Source organism: Lygodium microphyllum, chromosome 17, assembly GCF_053477565.2.
Source record: "Lygodium microphyllum isolate KBCC chromosome 17, Lygodium_microphyllum_v1.1.10, whole genome shotgun sequence".
Classification (NCBI taxonomy): domain Eukaryota; kingdom Viridiplantae; phylum Streptophyta; class Polypodiopsida; order Schizaeales; family Lygodiaceae; genus Lygodium; species Lygodium microphyllum.
In genome coordinates this window covers 122,221,029-122,241,562 of record NC_141151.1, presented here as the reverse complement: position 1 = coordinate 122,241,562, position 20,534 = coordinate 122,221,029, and the positions used below count along the sequence as shown (strand labels likewise).

The following is a 20,534-nucleotide window of genomic DNA, read 5'->3' as shown; positions in this document are numbered from 1 at the left end:
CTTAAAAGACCCACTTGACGACAGTTGATGAATTTTCATAATTTTTTGGCATGTGAGACAGGACCCTAAGAGATGCTTGGTAGTGGAGGACTTCAAGACGGACACCCAGGATTTTTCAGACTGTGAATTGGGTACCAGACGTGGGAGATAGGATGTCCGAGAGGCCAAGAACCAAAGGCAAGTGTGAATGGGACTTAATAAGTCCAAAGGGCATGCCTTTTGGGGGCTCCCTAAAGGGAGCCCCACAAAAAAAAAGAATTTGAGGTGGGGGGGGGGGGGGGGGGGCATGCTGATTTTCACACGGACGTGCAGATGAAGGCGCCATACTTCTTGATGATTGAGGGAGGCTATGGGAGCTATAAGCAACCCCCCCAACCGACTGGATGCCTCCCTCTCTCTACTGCAAGGGGCAGTTCCTGCGTGTGAAGAAGAATGAAGCCCGGTTGGTGAATGCTCCTCCGGCGCAGTACCGGATCGCTTCCAAACCGAAGGTGGGCTAAGGATGGCAATGTGGAGGCAGACTGAGCATCAAACGGGGCCTGGTTTGTAGACCCGCAACAAGTCTCAAAACCCGAAATAATCAAAAAATACACGATAATGGCATTTTTACAAAGAAAATGGCTCTTTTTTCGCATTTGATGGGGTTAACAATGTTTTTATGGGCTAAAAATTGATGGACATGTTATTTGGTGCTGGTTTCCTATTTTTATGATTAAAAAACTCAAAAAAAATACACTTAAAGTGTGGGAAATAAATGAAAAAAGCCCGAAAAACATGGTTTTTAGAGGAAAAATGGGGTTTTTGGGCTTAGAATTGGAAAAGCATGAAAAAAAGCACCAATAAAATCTACATGTTTAGTATTCAAAGAATCAAGATCCAGAGTTTTGAAATAATGCTAAATGTTTTCCATTTTTATTGATAATAAATAAGGATAAATAGGAAAAATTGGAAAAAATGCTTTTTAAAAGGGGAAAAAAATAGGAAACTGATGAGAAAAATTATGGATGTGTCTGTGAGTGTATAATGAGGATAAAGCATGAGGGTTTGCCTCATGTTATCCCCATTTATATGTTTTTGTGAGTATTTACTGCTTATTTCGTATGAAATGCACATGAAATCGCTCCTTTACCTATGCAACGAGGCAAAACCTTAAACGGTAGGGGAGGAGGAAAGTTTGAGTGCTAAAATATAATATAAAATCTAATGCATTTTCTGCATTATTCATATAGGATGACGTTAAGTTAAATAAAGGGAAGTACAGCACGAGTGTAAGGCTCGGTGTCTTCTCTCATTACAGCAATTATGTGTTAGTGTATGGAAACATGAAAAGAATGGATCTGCACAATGTATGAAGCTGTTTTTCAATTGTTTGAGCACTTAATAATGTACACATTTGCATCAAGCATCGTTAAAAGATATCAATTACAAGCTCTTGGATGCATAGCATTTGGTTTCTTTAGGATTTGACCCACATAGAGAGAGTGAGCGATCTGGCTGTAGGTCTAGTCGATGGGTCCAAAGGAACGGATAAGTGAGGATCAATGCATTCATGGAACGATAAATATATTGGCACTAAGAGGGGAGTTTGTTTCGAATGTGTCTATATGTGGAAGCAGTGCATCGAGGGGCCAATCCCCAAGATGTAGGAGAGCTGTAGTAGGGCCACTGCAATCAGCCGATGGGGTGCCCCTATGTTTGTGATATGTGGCATTTATTGTCGATATGTATATAATCTCCCTCTGAGGAGACGGAAAAGGGAACATTCGTTGGATTACAGACTATAAACACGCAGTGATTAGTGTTTAGGATAGTGTATCCCTCGACAAATGCTCCTAGCCTGCGAGGCCGTGTGGTGGGATTGTCTATTGAGTGCATGAGATCCGTCTAGTGCCTTAGCCAGTGCCAGACCATTTCAGGTCCCATTAGACTCGGACTTGCATCATATCTTGAAGATTCCAACTTCAAGGGCATCATAGTCACTAAATTGCCTAGTATCTCTTGATACTTATCACCTTATGATTCTTAGCATTTGTGCTCAACTGAAACTGGAATTGTTTGGAGCTAATTTTCTGCTAATCTTGTAATCTCAAAATGGGCAAGGATTCACCGACATCCCGATTCAATGATGTTGGATTCCATACATGGAAAACTAGGATCAAATTGATCCTAATGAAGAGAGGCTTGTGGTCAATCACAAGTGGTCAAGAGAAGAAACCAAGGGAAGCTGCACTTTCAGTTGTGTGGGATAAGAATGATGATAAGGTTCAAGCTATTATCAAGCTCAAACTTGATGACATCTACATTCATCATGTTGATGATTGTGAAACCTCTTACTCGACATGGAATCGATTAGAAACCTTATTTGGAGCTCATTCCAAATCCTCAAAGTATGGTTAACTAATTGAATTTTTTAGGCTCGACATACAAAGTAATACCTCGCTTGCAACTCATTTGAATTATATGGAAAGCTTGTAGACACAACTTGCAGGAATCAACTTGAAGATGGATGAAGACATTTGCATTGGAGTGCTTCTCAAAAGGCTTCCACCTGAATTTGATAATGTGTCTACCACATTAATCAACATGCAAAAGCCGAATCTTGTGGATATCAAAGCCTCTCTCCTAGAAGAGGAAAAGAAGGTCAATAACAAAGGAGAAACAAGCATCCTAAGAGGAGACCAACAACTCCTCTATGTGAAAGGAAAGAAGAGCATAGTCTATGACTTTTGTAAGAAACCTAGGCATATTGAGAAATTCTACTATGCTAAGAAAAAGTCTCAAAGAGCATATCTTGCTACAGTCAAAGAAGATGAAGAAAACATTGAAGAAGAAGGAGAAGAAGAAACCCAAGATCAAAAGGATAAGACTCACCAGTCCCTCTTTTGTAGCTCATTTTCTGATTATATACTTTTTTAAAGTTCAACAAGTGGACTTACCTTATGTTCCCACCATAAGCTCCTAAAACTCCTCATGTAGCCTCTGCACACTATAGCCTCTACATACTTAGTGAGGCCTTGTAATAGCCTCTAGCTTTGTGTGGTTGTTTTTTCTTCCATGCCTGCACTTAGCAAGGTTCTACTCACGACAGCCTCTGTATACTCAGTGTCTTTTACGGTTGTGATTGAGGAGGGTTGTTGAGAAATGTGTAATCACATCCACCATAGCCTCTTTTTATGGGACAAATAAGGCAAAGAAACAGACTGCAAATAAAGCTTTAGACTAGGTCATGTATGCATGGTTTATTAAAAATACCATGGTCCCTTTCCACCTATCTCCACCTACCAATACCACCTACTGTAAGCCCATAAAAGGAACTCATCCCCACACTCATTCAATCAGTCATTATCAATTAGTTGTACTTGCATTATGCTTGGATAATATTAGTTGTTCTTCCTTGTCAATGCTTCTATCTCATTATAATTGTCTATTTTCTCATCAGTGATCCTCCATAACATGTATTCTCAGTACTTTAACATGATGCTCACCAAACTCGATGAGAATCCCAAAGTAGAGACACCACATGCCAACCTGTCCAATCCAATTAAACCAAAGCCACTAGTAGACCTTAATCCATCACAACAATGACAATCCATTCTTGATTTAGCTTTCAAAATGACCATGGATATAGGAGATGACTTAGTAACATGCATCTAACAACTAGACTCAACTTTCACATTGTTTGCTAGAAGTTACAAATTCTTGGACCTAGGTCTACTTGACGAACATATAGCAAATGAGGTATGTTCCTTGCCGTGTTCTTGGGAAGAATACAAATTCATCTTTATAAAGGCCTCCACCATTATAGAAGAGTTGATTTCCACAATGAAATTTCAAGAGAACATGTCTTAAGCCAACGATTAATCACATCCTTCAAGAAGAACAAATTCTCATGCCACCGTAGGATCTTATTGATCTCTGACAATTAGTTGAATTTGACTCCAATTTCTTATGCAAGTGGTATGCTCTGTGCATTCAATGGAAATAAGAGGGTTATCAAATCATGACCAATACTGAGCAACGATGTGCCATCAAGACTTCCAAGTATGACTAGAAATATGTGGCTCCACCTTCATTTAGGTTATTTGCAATGACAAGAAATCAACCATTAGAAGACAATATCATACTACATCCATACTTGGATAGGATCCTAATAGAGGAGGAACTCCACATTGCAAGATAAATCAACTTAGGTGACCTATTGACCAATGTATTGGCTTATATCACACATGTGGGTATTTGTCTACAAGATATGGATTGTCATGTGATATTAGAGTATAACCCAACCTTTTATAACTGATCTTGAAACAATGAGGCTCAGCAATGATGCACTAAAGGCCCTTACACCTTCACTTTCACAATACTACAAAGGATTTTCATAATTTCCAAAGGGGAGGGGGAGGGGGTAAAGTGGAAGGTGAATGAAAAATGAAAACAGGAGTTGAACTTCAAAAAGAAAGGATGAATTGAAATTTCTTCTTCTTTTAGTAAAAATTCTCCATGAAGTTCTTGCATGGAATGTATACATTGATTGATGTGGAAAATTTCATTTCCTAGTTTATACATTTCACTATTTTATAGTGCTTCTTTCTAATCACTTTATCTTTTATACTAAAAATGACATTCAAAGAGAACTCATTGTGGGCTGTTGTGTGGTGGCAAGAACCAAAATGGTAGGGCAACATGATAAAGTCAACAAGCTCCCATTCTTGGAGAAAGAACATAAAAAGTTCTACTTTGCCATTGAGAGATGCATCTTCAACTAGCTGAAATACCGTAGCATCCATAATTTGGAGGAGCTGGTGACATCAAAAGAGGTAGTCATGCAAATAATAGAACAGTGCAATCTTGCTAAGTACTTGGAGAAGGTGAGCCAAGATCGATCATAGAAAATTTACTAAATTTTGGAAAACTTTTGATGTTCAAAAGAATAGCAGTATGATGATAATCAGACAAGGAGATGCCACTAGGAGGGTGAAAGTCGAACTTAGCTCAGAGGTCATCAAGAAGGCCTTGGATTTAGTGGGCAAGACAAAAACGATAATGAAGATAGATGTCCATGGGATGTTAGGAATGGATAAGAAGAAAGTTTACACGAATGACAAAATCAACTCGGGTAATATTTTTGAGCCCACCATCAGACTGCCAACAAAGATGGTCCACACTGTCTTCTCAAGTCAAAGGTATAACACCCTTATGAATAGAACATGAGTGCCATTACTTAAAAGCCTTGCAACAAATGCATTGGATGAGGTGAACTAGAATACTTATGTCTAAAAAACAATCGAGGAATTAACAAAGGTGCTAGCAACAGCTCCAAGGGAAATAGGAGGAGAGTCTCCAACTACAGTAGTGGAATCACAGAGGAAAAAACCTACATCATCCAAGGTGTTGATTTGTAGGGTTTGGGGGGATGCTGATAGCCATAATTCAAGAAGCCATAGGGTAGATGGAAAGAGAATAAGTAATATAGGAGAAACGTGAATGATCACCAACCCAAGAAGAGCATTGCTCTCCCATTCCAATGAGCCCTCCCACTTCATTCTCAATAGGGAATTTGGGAGAAGAAGAATTTAATAGAGTTCAATAGGAGTGGTAGAATAAGCTGCTAAGAAGAGAGAAGCTGACTGCCACATTCCACAGCAAGAAACTTCAAGCAAGAGGATAGCTAGCAAAAAAGGGGAGCCAAGTTATGCGCCATCAAGCTAAGGAGAAAGAAGGAGAATCATGTTGAGAATCCCAAGCAAAAAGATCGGAGCCACGAGAAAAGGAGACAGAGACATAGAAGCCACCTGAGAAAAATCATGGAGACTAAAGAAGAATGCAAAAAGAAACGGAAGGAAGAAGATGAGAGCTTATGGAGAGTGGAAGAGGAGTCAAAAAGGTCTGAAGAAGAACGTAAAAATAAATAAGAGGAAGAGAAAGAGAGACTAAGACACAAGAGGAGGAGCAGGTGGCCATGGCTATTAGAAGATCACTGGATCATCCCTCTCAATCTCAAGAGCTAGCCATGATGAGCCCTACACGTGAGGATGTGCCTAGCACAAGTGTTGCTACAAAGGAGGCTGAGCAAAGACCGTTGGTGGAAGGGACCCCCATGCATGCAATCCTCCCAATCATGGCCCTGACAATCACCCTAGTATAAGAAGCCATAGAAGTGGTATTCAATGAAAGTAAAATCATGGCTTGGGTACAATATCTCATAAGAAAAGTGCAAGATCTTGCACCTGCACTAAGCATAGGAGCTCCACTCATAGAAACCAAAAGGCCACTTCAGTAGCAGCTGATGCAGAACCATGCCAAGGGCTAAAGGTATCATTGACATGCCATGATCAAGTGTATAGATTAATTCTTTCTCATGCCATATGAATCCACACCCCATGCAAGTGCACCCTTAATAGGACATCCTCGAGCCAACCATGTGAACCTAGCCTTGCCATCTCATCATAGAACCTTCTAAAATATATGTTATGTCATCATCTACATCATTAATGATGTCATCATAGAAAATTCTAGAATATTTTTAGCTGCCCTCCAACACCTATAAAAGGAGGGGCTTGCCATAGAGCTCCTTAGTCTTGCCAATGACAGTCTTAAGAGCTCAAGGACTCAAGATGTCCAAGTAAGTAACTTCGAGTTTCAATTCTAGTTATTGTCTAGTCATGGTATCTAGTCTTGTCTTGTCTTCCATTATACTTCTATTGTCTTGTCACCTTGTAATCTCATAGTATGAGATATTTTCTAATATTTTCTTGTATCTTATTCATCCCCACCGATGGAGATCTTGTAATTCTGCTATCTTATATCCATATACCTATGGCTCTGGATTGTGGGATCCTTCATAACCTATCAAGTCATGTTGTCTATACTTACGGTCCCAAGTTGTGGGATTTTGTGTATCTTGTTAAGTTATCATTGTACCTTGTGCCCCTATGTGGAATTATCTTAAAATCATAATTCTTGTAACAAATCTTACATCTAGTCTAGTCTCTCGAGCACAATCTAGTGTTTCCATAAGAGAAGATACCCCACCTTAAAATATCTACTACTTTGGTGTCCTCAGTAATGCGCAACACAAAAGAGTATGATTGGCTAGTGAAAGAACTTTAGAGTCAACATGACAAGATGAATGAAGAAAGATATGCCGCACTTGCCAAGCTCGATGAAGAAAGGAACACCTTTGCAAACTATTAGCCAGAAAAAACAAGGTAGATGACCATAATAACCACAAAAGTGATGGCATTAAAAGAGGCCTTAAAGGCAAGGCAGGGTGAAGAGAGCCTAGGAAACCTATATGATGAAAAGAGGGGGAACCGCATTGCCTTATAGGCACAATTCCCTCTCGCATCTCAGGATATGAGATACCTTGAGGAAGAGGTCAATATCTTGAAGAAAAAAAGAGAACAACTATCCAAAGAACTACAAGAGGTAAATTCACAAGGTGAGAAATAAGCAAGGAGAAAGATGGCAAAGCTGCATAATCAACTTCATGCATCACTCACTCCATGTGCAGGCCATCCTAAGGGAACAAATGAGTACACTATGGCGAGAGTAAGAGTAAGTAATCACTATCCTCTCATAATACTAGAACCAAGGATTGGAGCAAATGAAAGGAAAGGTGGAAGAATGGGCAACTAAAAATGATGATAGGATTAAAGATTTAGTCTATTGCCTGGCACATTCACAGAGTGAATGCATTGTGGCAGAAAGCAAAGCTATGGAGACAGGGATGCTTGTACAACAAAAAGCCTTCTTGAACACGGTCTAAATGTTAAGGGATGATTGATGAACTCAAAATGAAATTAGAGCTAATAAGGAGAGCACTTAAACATGCACTCCATGCTAAGGTGCCCAAACCAAGTTGGAATAAAGAGCTCATTCACAACTAGATTATCCATGCACAAACTTGAATTGCTTGGGTTTGGGGAGTAAAAGCAACCAAGCACAGTCTCCCCTTGAGGAGCTCACAGAGCCAATATACGAAGAGACAATGGACTTTGAGCAAGACCATGATAAGGAAGAGTAACTACATGAACCAAGCTCCACACCACAAACGCAAGCACAAACAAAAGAACAAGGTGAGGAAATCATACCCCCTGAGAGAATGTTGGAAATGAGGTGCATGCAGAGAGAAAGGTAGAGCTAGCATGAACAAAACTCCAAGCCAAGCCAAACAAGTTCCTAATGTAGCCATTCCTCAAGGAGAGGAGTTCTATCCTGTGAACTAGAACTAGGAACTTGCAGTATGAGAGCAATGAGAGAATCACAGCCGATCATCCTCTGAATTTGCCTTCACCTTCCCTATAAAATTGGACAGAGTGTTATCTCCAAGGGTAGTGGAGAGAGTAATAAAGCTCTCAGCAAGGCTGGGGAAGTGATGGAATTGGAGGAGAGAATTAGACACCCCACAAGGTGACAATGGGAGCCTACAGGCTATTGGGAGGACAAGGTAATGGAGGTGCCTAAGAAATCCGAGGGGTATGAAGCACAAACAAAGTGGTGAAGAAACATTTGGAACTTTAACTTAGATCCATGGATAGCATTTTGTAACACACTACCATACAAGAGGAATAATCCTACCTACATGCCCTATCTACAAAGAATTGGAGTTGATTTCAACCAGGAGGTGCATGGTAGGTACGGTTTCTCTAAGATCTATAATGTAAATGCCACATCTTCAGAGGAGTGTATGATCTTCACAAAGAGGGACCTTCTCCCATCCATAGCACGCTTCCTCAAGGAATTCTCTTCTTGCCTAGATCTTACCTTCATCACCACTTGTAATAATCTCCACTTTAAACATAGAAGGATCAGAATGTGATCAAAAGAGCACACATCTATGAGAGTGTGATATCGGGAATCAAGTGATTCCCACAAGCCTCCAAGTAATACATATATCCTATCCAAGCAAGCTGCTCTCCAATTTCCTTCCATTTTCTTGTTATGCTAGGTAAAGGGCAAAGGGTTCTTCAAGGAGTCCAATGTTGTCACATCCACCAAATTATGAGCACATTCTAGGCTTCTCCATTTATACATTTCCAACTCTAGCATATTACCATGGTCGTGCAACCTGTCATTCAGGCCTAAGATCATATTCAAATCCCTCAAAAACTTAACATTGCCAATCGTCAATCTGGTGGCTAAATTCTCCCAAAGTGATATTCTATCCTTTCATGTATTTGGGGCATAAACTGCCACAACCATCATTTCAAATCCATAGGTCCCAATCCTTGTGGCTACACAGCTGCCATCCCATTGGGCCCAGCCTTGCTTCAAACTGGTCATGGACAAGAAGTAGGACTCCCCTTCTATCCTAGATCTAGCAATCCTAGAGTAGCCTATAATTGCTAAACTATAGTTGTTGATGGGCTTCAAATGCCCCCAGTTTCATTCTCGGGGAAGTTATTATATATATAACCTCTACATCACGTGCGTTCAAGGCCTATTTATAAATATACTTATCTCTGAAACTTTCCTGAATAAAACATAACCCTTTTTTATTCAATCTATAAATAACCCATTTATATTACACCCTTCTGTATGTAAAAAATGTATAAAAATTGTGTTAAAAAAACATCTTATTTTGAACCCAAGTGATGCACACATATATTCATGAGTAACTAACCTGAGGTTTCATTTCCTGAAGCACCGCAATATCTAGTTTCTGTTTGTTGATCAATGCATGGCAAATCGGAGAGTGGAAAGGCAATGTGGGTGCTCAGTACTTGCTCCTCTTACCAACATGATCTAGCTCCATTGCTTCTCCACATTTCTAAGTATTTTCCTCTCCATTGCTTCTCCACATTTCTAAGTCTTTTCCTCTCCATTACCACTACTATGGGCGTCAATTGGCCCCCTAGCCTCATAAGGTTGTTTGAGTGGTGAGGCACCTTACATGTATGCAAAAGTGGGGATAGCTACCACACATGTCAACACTTAATGGGTGTAAATGCGGAATAAATGCACTAGCTAAAAGTCTTGTCAACCCGCTCCACCTCATGTGGCTTGAGTTCAAGCCCAACCTCTCATAAATTCAGCATGACATTCTCTACTTTTTTGTACATTGGTTTTCCTATAAAAACTAAGAATGCTTTCCTTAATACTAGTCTTCTAATTTGCCACAAAAGCGGGAGCAAGCCACTCTAGTAGCTCAGATCCTATTTCACTAATTTTGAAATAACATGTGCATATGATACCAAAATTGGATGGGACTTTACTAACATTGTAAGATAGCAAAGTAGAAGATTTAAAACAAGTTTCAAGTGGAAATGTACTTTCTACAAAAACTAGATTTTCAATGTGCATAAAGTAAAAAAAGCACTTAGAAATGCTATTTGGAGATTTTAAAAAAGTGAAAAGTTTTATCTAATTCCAAAATTCTTAACGAGAATACATACTATGCATCTTGTAGTATTGACACTTTTAGCTCTTTTTTTAAAAAAAATGATTTTGATTAGAAACTCTAGAAGATGTTGATTTTTTATGAAAATGGTCTTAAAGATGGACATAAAAACATACACTTCCTAGCTTCCTTTGACTCTTTCAAAAAAAAATTCAACTACTATCTTGTGTTGATCACATTTTCGTAAAATAACTTATTCTTAATCTTTCTCATTGTCAATGAGAAATGGACTTTTTTGTAGAGGGTCCAAATTGCCACAAAAGTAGCTTTTTTACTACAAGACTAGTATTAAGTAACCCATCTTTCCCATGAACAAATGTAAGTATAATAAGAAATAATGAATTTTCTAATAAACTAATATTTGATAAAGTTGAAGGCATTAATGCATGAATGTCATTGGGCAATAGTTTATGCAGTTGTATCGTATCGTAACTATCAAAATAAAGCAAAAAGTTTGAGAGGATCTTAGTTTATGATAGTGAAAAACAATGTGATTTTCTACACAATTTTTTTTCTTATTAAGATAAACACATTCATGTGTGGTAGTCATAACATTGCCAAAGGTGTTCTAGGAGTTCAACAAGTGATACAAAAACCATACACAAATCTAGGAAGTGTTAGAATTTGTGGTGCACATGCAATTGCGAGATAAATGCACATGAACAATGAATGTTATGAGTTGGGTCGAGCGAGAATGAGAGGATGTAACAAAAGAAGTAGATGTTTGATTATTCTATATTTTGTTTCATTTCTAGGGAACACATCTTAAAAAGATGCACATCATGATTTACACTTGAAAGGTAGAGAAGGATAGTGTCCAACCCAAATATTTTTTAATAGGGTAAGTACTTTTGTGAGTAGTACCAAAAGCTAATGAGTTATTACTAATTAGAGAGGAAAAGCCATCCACTTTGCCAGGAATCTAGCAAATGTGTATCACATTATGTGAAATGTGGCCTTACTCTAAGAGGAATCATGCCTTCTTAGAGTAAGGCCACATGCAGTAGCTTGAGAAAGCCTTTAGTAAGTAGAGTAATCCTTAGCATGATTTGTTGCATGCCACGTACATTTTGTACATGGAACTTGCCGATACTTTTGGCAAGTCGATTCGTCGTACACATGTGGGATACGAGAGCTTTATTAGAGCGTCAATTTACGAAGCACGGCTCCCTCGATGGTCACACCGGGTCCAAAAGCAAGGGCAATACCCCACTCGGAGGGATCGGCATGAGGGGGAGGTGGGAGGCCGCGATCGGCGCCTCGGCGGAGCTCATCCAGCACAAAGAGGACAGTGGAGGCGGACACGTTGCCATAGCGGCGGAGGATCTCGCGGCTGGCGGCGAGCTTGCGGGGGGGAGGGAGAGGGCGTCCTGGACGGCGTTAAGGATGGCGGGACCGCCGGAGTGGACGGCCCAGAAGAGGTCGTGGAGCTGGGGCGTACTGGTCTGCTGGCCCTGGTCGTGGCCCGCGGGCACGTGGGAGAGAGCGCGCTGGCAGAAGGAGCCGACGTGGGCTGCCACGAGGGACGGTAGGGAACGGTCGAGGAAGAACTGGAGGCCCTCGAGTGTGAGGCGGCCCTGGATGATGTCCTGGCTGTTGGGGGCGAGGACCTCGCCGGCCCAGTGGATCTCATACACGGGGGGGCTCTCGAGGGGTGACGACTTGGCCGGGCAGGGGCAGGGGCAGCCCACGACCAGGGCGGCCGCCGCGTCCCCGAAGAGGGCCGTGCCCACGAGGTCGTAGGGGTGTGCCTCGTCCGGGGCCCGGAACGTCGGCGCCGACAGCTCGCTGCAGCAGATGAGGATCCGCGCCCCCGGGTTCGCCTCCGCCACGTCCTTGGCAAGCCGCAGGGCCGTCACGCCCGCGTAGCACCCCAGCATGTACAGCATGATCCGGTTCACGTCGGGCCTCAACCCCAGCGACCCCACCAGCGCCACGTCCGCCCCCGGGATCGCCACCCCCGTCAGCGTCGCCACGATCAGGTGCGTCACCTCGCTGGCCGGCCGGCCCCACTCCTGCAGCGCCCTGCTGGCCGCCTCCTGCGCCAGCTTTGGCACCTCCCGCGCGAAGATGGCGTTCCTCTCCTCCAGGCTCGGCGTCCCGGGCTGGTAGAACTCCGGGTGCTCCTTCAGAAACTCCTCCGTCAGTATGGAGTACCTCGTCTCTATCCCCGACCTCTCGCCTGCACCAACCGTCCAACAACCCCCCACAAAATACACCAAATTAGGCTCCCTCGTTCAGACAATTCCCACCAAAGAAAACACGTCACGTTACTACCAAATTTGGGGAAATGCTAAATATTCCATTTCTTAGTTTGTCTCCACTTAGAAGTCATCTACTATAACAATTTGCATCTTGAATCTTCATAATATAACCAAAAACCATATTGGGAACCAAGTCCCCACAAAACCATAACAAATTGCATCTTGAATCTTCATAATATAACCAAAAACCATATTGGGAACCAAGTCCCCACAAGGCCTCCAAATTCCACATTTCAACTTTTGGCTTGTCCATAGTTTATAAACATCCAAGTTATCCATACACTTTCCAATGCATGTTGGCAACATCTTATCTTTTGATGGACCTAATGAAAGATCACCAAACAAGTATACAATTATGTATTGAGTTATCTTGAAACACGAATTGTAAATGCAACCTCATTTGTTTCCTTACAACTTAATGGGCTCACCCATCCAAAAGCAATTGTGAAGGGACCTTAGGATAAACATGCCAATGGAGTGGCATTTAATGGTCCCCCCATTGGATATTTTCTCTCCAATGGATTGGCATTCAAAGGTCATCCATCCCCCTTCCCACCAGAAATAGAAATGGATATTTTCTATCCATGTGAGTCACATAATATTCTTTTATTATTAAATTACATAGAAAATTGGTTTATATCAAATTGTTATCAAGTAGACTTAGTGATAAATGAGCAAATCACAAAAGAGTAATCAAGTAGACATTGGCCCAAATTAATAACAAATAAATGAGCAAATCACAAAGGAGTAATCAAGTAGACATTTGCCCAAATTAATAACAAGGATAAGGACCAAAGTACAAAAGAGTAATCAAGTAGACATTTGCCCAAATTAATAACAAGGATAAGGACCAAAGTATGCAAAGCAACCTCAGTCGAGGTAATGGCATGGATGCACAAGAGTACAAGGAGAAGGAAGTGGGAAGTGGGGGAGAAAGGGTCTCCATTGTATGGCATGGATGCACAAGAGTACAAGGAGAAGGAAGTGGGGGAGAAAGGGTCACCAAACAATGTTGTCAAATCAAATGATGCTAGACCATGGTAGGATTGCCACCATTAACACAAAATGTCTCCATGGGGACATGAAGAGATGTGTATTTTTGCATTGGATAGGTTTATTAGACTTAGATGTTGCAATGGTGCAAGAGCACGAGCTCTATAAATGGAGTAGGCAAAGTCTCCAACATAAGGACTATGTGTATTTTTGCATTGGATAGGTTTGTTAGACTTAGATGTTGCAATGGTGCAAGAGCATAGCTCTATAAACGGAGGGGTTAAACTTTCCAACATAATTAGGACTATGTGTGTTTCATAGGTGGCAATGGGGACCATGGCTTTGGGTGTATGACAATAGTAAAGGCCTCAAGAGAGCCTCACCTCAAATTCACTTCACATAATTAAATGAACAAAACATTGGGACATGGTTATAAATGAACAAATCACAAAAGACTTGGAATGAGAGAAATAGCCCAAATGTTATTCTGCAAATTGAAAACTTATCTTTCTACAAGAAGGTACCTATATTTAAGTGGGTACTTTTGTTTATAATAAAGTGAAAACACCTCTTCTCATATATCGTGGAAGCTATTGGCATGATAGAACTAAATGGTCAAAGTTGTTTCAACTAGTTTCAAGAACCAATTTCATAGAAGTTCAGGAGACAAAACATGATTTCATTATAAAATAAGCACAAGCAATTAGAAAATATGAGTTATAAAGTGAAATTGATTTGGCATAGAGGTGGCAAATTCCATTGGAAAGTCTGGATTTGTAAAGAAATGTTGATTAATCCAATGATAAGGAGTCAAAAGCCATTGGAAAGTAGGAATAATATAGTAAAAGTTCGTTAGTAATCTATAGAATGAGTAAAAGGTAGGATGAAGTTGTTGCCATGACTCTTTAGTCAAATATATAAGGTATTAAAGGAGAAGGAATTGTAGCAAAAGAGAGGTGTGACCTTGAATAGTTTGCCTTTTTGCTCAATTCAAAACTCTCTCTAAGATCATGTCTCTATATAGACTTGTATAATGAACCTACTAGCACACTTGTAGCATGTAATCGATTCAATCTAATTACTACGCATGTATTTGTGCGATTTGGTAAGATGTTAAGTCTAAGTACACTTCAAATAAATGCATTGCTAATGAGATTAAACTCTTTCATGGGTAAAGGAAATTTTAAGTCTACGACAAGCAAATCAATAGTGCAAGGCTAGGTAAGGCAGAGTTCCGAAGCACAAGCCAACAAGAAGCAAACTCACATATACGGGTGAACTTCTTCTTCAGCTCGGTCTTATGGTTAGAATTTGTGACGTTGAAGTAGAAGTCCGGGTAAGTGCTTTGGTCTATTCGATGGGGCGGGGTTGCCCTAGCCATGGCCAAGATACAAGCAACATTTGGATGCGCTTGAATATTGCCGTCATTGTTGTAATTTCCATTGCTGGTATTGGCGATGGGGGGTGGATCATGTGGCATGGCATGATAGATATTGTCTTGAAGAGGGGCAGGGCGATCCATATTGGTTAGAAATGGCTGTTCCAAAAGAGGGTAAGCTGCGCCGTTGCTGGTCTCACGGTCGCAACACATGGCTGTGGGCTGAGGGAGAGAGAGAGAGAGAGAGTGAGTGATAGTAGCTAAGTCTGTGGTCGAGCAAATGGTGAGCCTCTGGACTATCAATTTAAAGCAAGTGCAGAGGCAGAGAGAGAGGGGGGGGAGGAGAGAGAGAGAGAGAGAGAGAAAGAGAGAGAGTGCTGATCAACAGCTGGCTTCTGGCTGCCATCTTTTGAAAAAGACGGTAAGGTGGTTTGTTGCCGTTCCTTCATGCGTTTGATCAGCTTCTCACTAAAAATCTTTCATCTCGTGCTTCCATGTCAAAATATAATTATGATATGAGAGAACAGGCTCCTCAGCCTGCGCCGTCGCCTCCACCACCCCCCCCCCCCCCCCCCATGATCGTCATCCACAAAGCTCGTATCACAATGAAACGCGTTAAAACTCACTCCACAACCGAAACAACATATGGCGCTTTGTCTCCCTAATCGAGCTTTCAAAATAGATTTCGCACTTAGGATTAAACGCTTTCAGTAACGACAGTGCAACCCAAGTAGCCTGGATGTCCCTTTCCAAAGCCGACTCTCTGGCTCACACAGGAAGGGATCCAACATCGTGGCACGTATACCCCCCCAACAAGGACCAAGCCCGTAACTATTTGGACAATCTTTATCACGTGCTTTAGCTTTTAAATGCAAGCCAAATGCAATTATGCCAATGATGCCATGGCTTTAACCCCTTTGAATACTTAAATACCACGTGCTTGGACTTCCACATGCAAGCATGAGTCATGACATACCTCTTAACCTTTTTTATACAAATATTTCATATGCATTATTATGGAGAATTTAAGCCCCCTTTCACATGCACGAAAGCAATATTGTTATGCATGCATCAAATCATCACTCCAACAAGGAGGAGAAAATCAGAAGGGTGGTTATTTGAATCACATGCTTTGGTTGTAAGTCCAAAATGCCAAAATTTTACAATTCTACACTCAAGGCATGGGTCATGCATATACAACAAGATAGACAAAGTCTCTTTTTCCTAGCAACTCCTGAAACTTGTACAACTTCATATATACGCGCACAACCACTTTAAGTGTTGCAAAATCACTAGAACATAATGAATACTAAATACATCAAAGAACTTTACCTTTATGACATCCTTCTAGAAAAGACAAAAATGTAAATATCTTCTCCTAAAGTACACAAAAGTGGTCATATGCTTTGGATCACAAAAAAACCTTTGCCAAAACCTCTAGATCGCAAGAAAACATTTGCCAAAAGAATCCATGTCATGATGTCCACTTTACAAAGAGAGAGTATCTGTATGGTCTTAAAACTTTAATGTATTTGAAATCTTATGTGACCAAAGGCTTCAAGTGATGAGAATACAATACAACGTTATGCCCTAGAGAACAAGATGTTATTTCAACACCATTGTGACACTAGAAAAATATGATGTATAGATCAGCACAACCCAAGCCCATGCAAGAGCTTGCAACTCATTCACAATGCACAACAACTAGACAACTCAAACAAAGCTTAGTGCTCATATCTAAAAGAAATATGCATAGCTTCCTTGTAGCTGAAAGCAGGGTACAACAACATGGTCTTTAGACCACGGTTGGTGGGAGGCCATGTATAAGGGCATGTCCACAACACAATCCGCTTCTTAATAATATTGATGTCTACAACTGTAGGTGGAAAAGTCTTGATCAATCACTTTCCTCTTTAGGCGCTCTGGACACAAAGCAACTCTCAATTTCTCTTGATCAATCACTTCTCTTAATAAAATTGATGTCTACTACTGTAGGTGGAAAACTCTTGATCAATCACTTCTTTTTAGGCACACTAGACACAAAGCAACTCTCAACTTAAGACAATGTCACACCTTCATACTCATTTTCATCATGCAAGAAAATCAAAATCTTGACCCAAGGCTCACATTCCAAGAGCATCTTCCTCATGATCATTTTCACATACACACTTGTAGTTGCCTGTCCTTTGACATGAGCATGTGCAAGCTTTCTCACACTCTATAGCTCCATGAACTCTCCATCCTCCTCATGCCACTACTTTAGCTTCAATTTCTTGAGCTTCACCACCTCCGCCTCTAGCCATCCTTAGCACATCTACTCTCACCTTTATGCTATTCTTGGCATTGATCATGCTACCTCGTTCTTTGACCTATCCTTTCCCCATTCCCAACTAGAATATTTTTCTTATAGATTTAAGACCTTTAAGATTTGTAACGTGTACACTTGAGGATAGCCAATAGTATCAAAGATGTAGTGTGTTTAGAAACTATTGTTTGCAACCATGGAATACCAAAGTAGGAGCCGAAATTGAGGCCAAAATTGTCTCCAAGAGTCAAAAAACTAGCAAACAAACCATAAAGGGCGTATTTGGAGTAATTACACTACTTGTATACCAAATCTCATAGCAAGATGAGAATATTGTTATGATCGGCTTTGGTTGTCTCCATGGCATTATCCTAACCTAGAAGTAGAGATAACTAACTAAATAAAATAAATGATGAGTCAATGGCTATGTGAGAGTCATGATGATAATTGACATGCTAAGTATCGACATGTGAACCCATTTAGATAGGCCCTCCACATCATCAATTTCTACACATGTTGCATTTTCAACTCCATAAAATTTTCATACTTTTCACACCACTACTTCAACTTTATCGTCTTGAGCTTCACTATCTTGGCCTTCAATAGTCACTAGCACCTCCACTCTCATCTTTAGGCTCCTCCCTTCATTTTGGGGTATTCTATTGGAAAACAAAGTGAAGCTATGTTTTACAAGGTCCAAAAACACATGAATATGTAAAAGAAAGAAGGATATATGTTTGGGCTAATAGGTTGAGGTTGATCATAGCAAATGACTTTAGTGTTTGAGGCTTGAAGCGCATCTTTTTAGAAATATTCCTAGCTATAAAGGTGTAACATAAGTGGATTTACTTAAGGAGTTATATGCACCAATTTTCTTTCATGTAGCACACCTTTGTTATTGATAGAATAAAGAACAATATTTTTCTATTCTCATGGTGTTGCACTTATTTGTAGTTTTCTAATGGATGGGTTAATGTGCTAGAAACTTCAAGGAAAATGAGTCATGACTTTAGATGTAAAAGTTGAAGTGGAGAAACTAGTTGACTTTGGAGAAATCCTTATATTAATGCTACATTTGATAAGTTGCTCCAAATAATAAGAAAGATTCACTAAATCTTCTAGGTTCAAGTTTCTAGAGGCAAAAAACACTTTCTTAATTGGTGTTCAAGATGTAGACCATGATTGAAAGTTTGCATTCTCACTAATAACTTTGAACCAACAATTTGGCATTCAAAGTACTTTGACTATAGTGTAGGTCCACATTGATATCACTTGTCTTCATGGCTTATTTCCTATAATTTTGGCATTCAAAGTCTTCCTATTTTGGCCTTGACTATATTGTAAATCCACATTGATATCACTTTACTATATTTTCCTAGGTGTCTTTAATGGCTTGATCTCACAAAATTTGGAAGATAAATGTGGAATTTCTTAGGAAACCAAGTTCATGTATGATGATGATGAATTAAATGCCACTAAAAAAATGATGAATATATTCAACTTTATTGCTAAGAAATACAGTACAATTCCATATCTATCACACAATGTTGTACAATTAGCAAAAACCTATTTGTTTAACTTAGAATGTTATTTAGACTAACAAACATTAGCCATGTTAGAGTAACAAACTAAGGGTTAACATTTCATACTAGATGAATGTTTTAACTACATATATTGGTGCCTTTTCTAACTCTCCCACTCATAATGAGTTTTTCATGGAGAGAAATTTAAGCAAATAAATGTGGACAAAGTTAAGTATAAGATCCAAAAGGATTTTATTCAATGTCTTAGTGATGTAAACAATGGGTTACTAGTTGGCAAAATGAAAAGTGTCAACAAGTTGAAACTTTCCGTATCATAGAAAAACAAAAGGTCAAATGTATTGTGCTTTTGTCACTCTAGTTTTTGGCCTATGTTTGCATGTCTTTCACATCTATGGAGGAAACAACACTCTTGTGTGACCTTCATAGCATGATCTCAAATCTTCGAAATTACTAAATAAGTTAACCAAAAACATATATCGAAATTAAAAATAATTTACAGATGGAACTTACACACATGTAAGGATGATATGACATAAATACGCATCTTGTGGGATTCATAGCTTTGGGCCCTCCCTTGGGCCTTGAGGATGTGCATAATTATATGCACACCAATATATCTCTTGCACACTCTTTTTGTATTCTCTGGCTTAGTATACTTCGTTTATCCTTTATAACTTGGCTTAATATACTTAGATCCTTCCCTCCCCCCTTCTCTCTCTCTCTCTCTCTCTCTCTCTCTCTTTAATTTAAAAAAAAACGCTATTATGCTCATGTGAGACCAAATCCTTCAATCTTGAAAGGCATAGATACCAAGGGCCTCTCCATCCATTGAGTGTAGTGGTCAAGGCAAAGACCTCATACTTATACTCAACATAATAGTTTGAATGTGACCATTAGATGTAATCAATGTACAAAATACCCATAACTTAGTGAGAATGTCTTTGAGCCACACTTGTGTACACTTGTGACCATCCAATTTTATGTATCCTCATGCAAACCTCTACTCCCTCTCTCATAGAAAAAGCAAGCTTTGTAATTTAGACTCCCATATATGTGTATGAATCCACATACTTCATCTCTTCTTGTCCATAAGTAAACACATGTGCAGAAATTCTAACCCACTATGATGTTGTGTTCGACACCAATTGTTGGTTTTCCCAATGTTCATTGGAAGCCCATTTTCACATGTGTGTAGGAGTGCAATTCTTTCAAATGTCTCTATCACCCAATTGGAGAGCTAACTATTAACAAAATGTTACCTATATACAACAAATGGATACATAAGTACCTATTAGTTGATCTCCTCTATTTCTTCCCCAAGAGTCATAGTGTGAGATGTCATTATTGGACAATGCTAAGTTGCAAATCCAATGTTTTAAGAGTTTTTTTGGATACTAATTTAGATATAAGAGATGAACTAAATGCTCACCTTCTATGAGAAGATGGATATTCACTAGAAGAAATTGCTCCATTTTATTAATGTACTGGGAAAATTGAATAGTTGTCGGGTAATTTAAACAAGATTTTATTAATGTACTGGGGAAATTAAATAGTTGAAGGGCAATTTAAACAAGATTTTGGCAAAGATAATGGATGGCTATAGTAATAATTGGGATTTGGAATTGTTGAGTGCACTAGAGCTAGTTATGGT

At 39.8% G+C, this 20,534-nt stretch overlaps 1 pseudogene across 1 annotated transcript; it reads right to left on the bottom strand.

Moving 5' to 3' along the window:
* Positions 1–11,096: 11,096 nt before the first annotated feature.
* Positions 11,097–15,560, bottom strand: LOC148022313 (chalcone synthase 1-like; annotated as a pseudogene). Its single transcript, XR_015694483.1, has 2 exons — positions 14,923–15,560; positions 11,097–12,581 (listed from the first exon to the last, which is right to left on the bottom strand). The product of XR_015694483.1 is annotated as a chalcone synthase 1-like (transcript).
* Positions 15,561–20,534: the final 4,974 nt, after the last annotated feature.